We start from the raw sequence: 5819 nt of genomic DNA, 5'->3' as shown, positions 1-5819 counted from the left end.
CAGAGTCAGGTTCAGAGACTGCAGCGCAGCAGCCAACACTCAAGCAACACTCAACAGCAGCACTGCAGCTGCATGCAAGTAATTTAAAAGAAAAGCAGCCTGCATAATCCATGGCCAACCAAAACTGAATTTACCATACCACTAAAAAAAAATGACTTTCATAAACATACTATGTTTAAAGCCAGAATGACACCAATCTATGCTTGAAGCTGTTGAATAAAGATATTTGTATTGTAAAGATTTTTTTTTTTTTTTCATTTTAAATGCCGAAAAAGTATATTAAGTAATTTGGTAGTACTTGTTTTGTATAATACAAAACATTTAATCATACACTGAAATGACGTGTATGACTCCCGCAAGAAATGGCCACTATGTTCTTCAGATTCTTCTCGTCAGTCTTCTCCCAGTCCCCCAGCCTGTGTAATATTCCCCTAACTTCGAGTTTGACAGTAGCTCTGTTCTACTTCTAGCCTCTATCAGCTTCACTCCATCCGAAGTTTTGGATAGCCTTTCCAAGCTTAAATAAATACTTTGATCCTGACAACATTCCACCATCGTTCCTGAAACATTTCCCCGAACACTCCCTAGCGGGACCCCTCTTGTTTCTCTACAACTCTTTACTTGATAAAAGGGATCTTTCCGGAAATTCACAAGGTCATAGCCAAGTATAGTTCAAATTTTGAAGGGAGCTGGAAATCCATCAGAAGTAATAAACTATACAGGCCTAAAACTATAATACCTGCTATTGGTAAATTGTTTGAAGATCTTGTTGTCTCTAGACTTGAGCCATTACTAAGACCTCTTATCAGCCAAAGAAAAACATGGGTTTCACAGCCTCGAGGTCTACCTACCTTTTATTACTTTAAAACAATATTCTATCAGCTTTGAGAAACGAAAGACAGCTGGACGTAGTTTTTGTTGACTTTGCAAAAGCTTTCGACAAGGCATAAGGCCACACAAGGTAGATCGTTCCTTATTGCCAAACTGAAAGTCTATTCATATGGGTTCCTTTTGGTCCATTTCTCAATTGTGGATGGAAGACTATCTCACAGAGCGAGGCTTGAATGTAAAACTGCTCCTTTTGCAACTCCGATTATCCAACTCTCATGCGTCCCCCAGAGCTATGCTTTGATATATACAGCACCTTACCTCTTTATTTTAACTTTCATTAACGACATCGTGGATATGCTAGATGTGGAGAACCTTTTTGTTTGCAGATGATGTTAAGATATTTGTTTAGGTATCCCTCCATTCACTCCCTGAAGACACTCTCCGTCAACTAGCCTAACGCTTTCCAAGATTTTGGTGCTTCAAACAACATGCTCCTGGACGTGTGTCTGAATGCTCCAGTATGACTTTTAGTAAGATTCACACTCCATACATGGCAGAGTATTCCATTATGAACCAATAACCCCTGAGAAAGTCTCAATGGTAAAAGACTTGGGAGTGATCTTCTCATCAGACTTCTCCTTCAACGAGCATGTGGATTCAATATGTAATAGAGCTAAACCAGTGACTGGGCTTCCTCGTGCTCGCCGTGGACTAATGTCATCACTCATCTCAAAACTCTGTATAGTATATTGCTCCCTCTGACAGCTGTTGGAGTACGCCAGCCCAGTTTGGCCACCCTTCCACCTAGGGCACGATTTATCGGTGTCTGTCAAGGCATGCAGTACCGCGTGAAGTCTCAGAGTGGCCGTCCTTCAAAATAATTTAAACCTGAAAGATCTTCACTTGAGACGCTGTGTTGCAGACGTTGTTTTCCTCCACAAACCCCTCGATGGCCAAATTGATTGTCCCACTTTACTTGCCCAAAGTGGACCTCCATGTGCCTTCTAGAACCCGTTCACAAGATCTGTTCGGCAGGTGGCACTTCACTAGCCAATACGATTACCAATTACCAGCATGCTCCTCTTCGAGATTTCTTCGTCTTGGAGAGTTGGAAACGGAAACACTCTCTGGGGGCCATAGTATCGACATGTTTGGAGACACCACAGAGACTTTTAGAAGAAAATCTTTGGTAAAACCATTGATTAATAATTATTGTTCGTTTGAAAATCCAATCTTTGTGAAGTAATTAAAGTGTGCACCAAACCTGCAGACTAAGCTAATTTTCCATTTACCTGATTTTATTTTCCTTTAGATCTATTTAAATAACATTTGGTTTAACAAGTCTAGGTTAATTAGCTGCTACAGGAAGGGTAATAAAGGCCCTAAAAGATAAATATTAAAAGCTTGTTAGAAAATATAAAACTTGCCAAGTTTGATCAAAATATATCCATAAACAAGCAAACAGTTAACTAATTCTCCATTAATGTGGGAATTTTAAAGTTATAACTTTTTTAATATTCTCCGTAACCAATAGCCATAAAAAGACACTTTAATATACTAAATTATTTGTTTTTTAAGGTCTTTAAAATTTTTAAAGATAAATTCTGAAATTTTCGGTGAGGGTCAAAAATGAGAAACCCCAATTTCTACACCATTAAACACACAGTCGCATGGTCCGATCATCCTGGTTCACAAACTCATTCATGTTTATCCCAACCTACACCTTGAAGCAAAATTCAATCAAAATCGGATAAAAATTACTTAAGTTATCTGATTAAGGGACGTTTATATACAAACATTTGAACAAGTGTTTTTGGCCTCTAGGGACATCAAAATAAAAAATTATATCGGTCCCAGGCCCAGGTCTTACTGAGCCCAGCTACTTCCCTAGGGAAATTCGCTAACACACTTCCGTGATACTGAACCCAAAAAGAGGTTTTATTTTTGCTGAAATTCGCTATAATTACCTATAGGTATGCCTATTTAATCTATAGTATTTTTTCAGGTGTTATTTCATTTATTTGATATTTTGATTTTTAGTTGCGATTTTTTCTTTAAAATAACAGACAAATAAGATGTTTACAAAACACGCTCTAAACGATTTTGGTTAAAAATTAATATGTTGGAGTATTTTATCTTGAAAAAACCAGCTCATCTTATAACGCTGAATGAATCATATGGTTCAAACGTTATTGCGATTTTTTTTATTTCACCCACAACCTCAGCATTTCAAAGGTATACAATCAGTTTTTCTTTTTAGCTACGACTAACGACTCCTCCAGTTACCCAATATAATTGTTTAAATTTTTAACTTTTAACTTCTAGGGAGTGTTTTATCTATGCTTAGCTTGGGAGATAAGTATTTGTCAGACGATACTGTTGAGCTACAGCTGTTGAATTCAGGACTCGATTTCAAATAATCTATCATCAATCTGACATACTTTCTCCTATTAGCTTAATAACAACCCTTATAAGGGGTAAGCAGCGGGAAAGCAAGTAGGGGGAAGATGTTTATGGTTAAAAGCATATTATTTTAATTTCAAAATACCCCATCATCAGCAAAGCTGCAGACTAAGCGTCTTTCCATTTCCTGATAGTTAGATTTTCACTTAAATCTGTTTGAATATCGTTCGATTTAACAAGTACCTTGGTTTGCTGCTACAGGGAGGGTAATAAAGTTTGTTTTTACTAAAATACAACAGCTTGTATAGAATGAGAAATTGCCAAGATTGATCCAAATAAATACAACAATTAACAAGCAAACTACAACAGTTTGCTTATTCTCCATAAGAATAACTCATGGGCATTTTTTTATCGAATTTCCCCTATAGGGAATAAGCTATTACCGTAGTACTCATGGTAAGACCTGGACCCGGGACCGATTTACTTTTTCGTTTTGAGGTCCCTAGAGACCAAAAACACCATCCGTTCAAATTCATATATATATATTTATATATGTGTCGGTTAGTCGATAACTCGAGCAAAAATAATGAATGATAATGGATTTTGATGAAATTTGGTACAAACGTGTAAACCTACATTTATTTGAAAGAGTTCGTGAACCAGCATGAACGGACTATGGGAACAGGGGTTTATGGGGGGTTTTATGGGGCAAAAATTGGTTTTTCCCATTTTGACCCTAAAAACTTAAAATTTATTATTTTCTTTCCAAACTATTTTGTAGAGCTTAAAAAAAATTAATTTAGTATATTAAAGCGTTATTATGCACCTAATGGTTACGGAGAAAATTCCAAAAAACTTTAAATTTAAAATTCCCATGTTATTTTTATGGAGAATAAGTAAACTGTTGTAGTTTGTTTGTTTATGATCATATTTTGATCAAATTTGGAAAATGCATTCATTTCATACTAAACTATTAACATTTTATAAAAACAACTTTTTACCCTCCCTGTTGCAGCTAACCTAAGTACCTACTCGTTAAACTAATGTTATTTAAATAAGGAATAAATGTTATATTTTTAAGGAGACATTTTAGTGTAAATCCAATCAGGCAAATGGAAATTCGCTTAGTCTGCAGGTTTGCTGCGGCGATTTAATTTATTTACAATTATTTTTATCTTCTTCGTAACCAACTAAATTAAATTATTATTTTTTAAGCTGTTCAAAATGGTTTAGAGAGAAATTGGTAAATTTTATGTTTTGAGGGTCAAAAATGAGAAAGGCATCAAAACGAAAAAAGAAATCGGCACTGGATCCAGGTCTTACCATGAGACCTACGATAATAGCTAATAAGGCTATTCCCTGTCATAGGAAATTCGTTAAAAGTGAAAGAAATTGCCTGAGATACCATGGATAAGTACCCAAATACCAAATTTCATCAAAATCAACCATTTATGTGTGGTCTGTAGCTGTGTACACATACACAAAAATACAAAACCCACTTTTTTGGGTTCAGGGGACCCAAAATGGCAATATTCACACTAAACTCAAAAATTTTTACAAAAACGATCCAAATGCATTCAGAATAAAAATTAATATTATATAACTTTAATTGAGCTCTACATTTGTATAGTTCGGCCGCTTAGAAAACGACCTGCGCGCTAATGCTAAACCAATGCTGGAGGAGGTCGCTTTCTAAGCGGCCGAACTATAATTAGAACAACACAAGCAGAAAAATACACAAATAAGTATGGTGGTTTTATAAATATTAAATTTCCACTATTACTGTAAGTGGGTGTATTTAATAACATTTTGAATAATGGGATGTACCATTGGGGAGCGAGCTGGTCTAGTGGTAAGAGCGCGGGACTTCGGTCTCCAAGGTCCCGGGTTCAAATCCCGCTAAATCACCAATGGATTTTATCTAAGTAATAATGCCGCAACCCCTAGGTCTAGCCTGAAGTAATGTGAAAAACAATCCCGGGCTCGTGCCTAGCGTCCTAGGACAAAAAAGGGATGTATCATAGACTACATAGTCAATGGATGTACTCTGGCCCAGTCAATGTCAAGTCAAAATCTTTCAAAAAATCAAATAGTGTTAGAATTGTACCCTGCCGACGTTCCATTGCTTGTCTAATGTCGTCCGTCACACGTAATAGTGCTGTTTCTGTGCTGTGAGCCGTTCTAAAACCAGACTGAAAGCTGCACAGTATGGAATTTCTGACTGACAACATACTTTGCAGCTTTCAGTCTGGTTTTCGAACGGCTCACAGCACAGAAACAGCACTATTACGTGTGACGGACGACATTAGACAAGCAATGGAACGTCGGCAGGGTACAATTCTAACACTATTTGATTTTTCAAAAGCTTTTGACTGCGTAAATCATAATCTTCTTCTGAAAAAGTTAAGGGCCATAGGGTTTTCAAATGGTGTATTGGACTGGCTGGGATCTTATCTGTCAGGCAGGCGGCAATGTGTTGTGGTTGATGACGTACGATCTGACTGGGAGACAGTTACTCGTGGTGTGCCTCAGGGGTCAATCCTTGGCCCTCTGCTGTTTGTGCTATACATAAATGACCTGAGTTC

The sequence above is a fragment of the Macrosteles quadrilineatus genome, unplaced genomic scaffold, assembly GCF_028750875.1.
Source record: "Macrosteles quadrilineatus isolate MER2022 unplaced genomic scaffold, UCM_ALF_1.0 Scaffold_2__2_contigs__length_208266976, whole genome shotgun sequence".
NCBI classification, from domain to species: domain Eukaryota; kingdom Metazoa; phylum Arthropoda; class Insecta; order Hemiptera; family Cicadellidae; genus Macrosteles; species Macrosteles quadrilineatus.
This window is presented reverse-complemented; position numbering follows the sequence as displayed.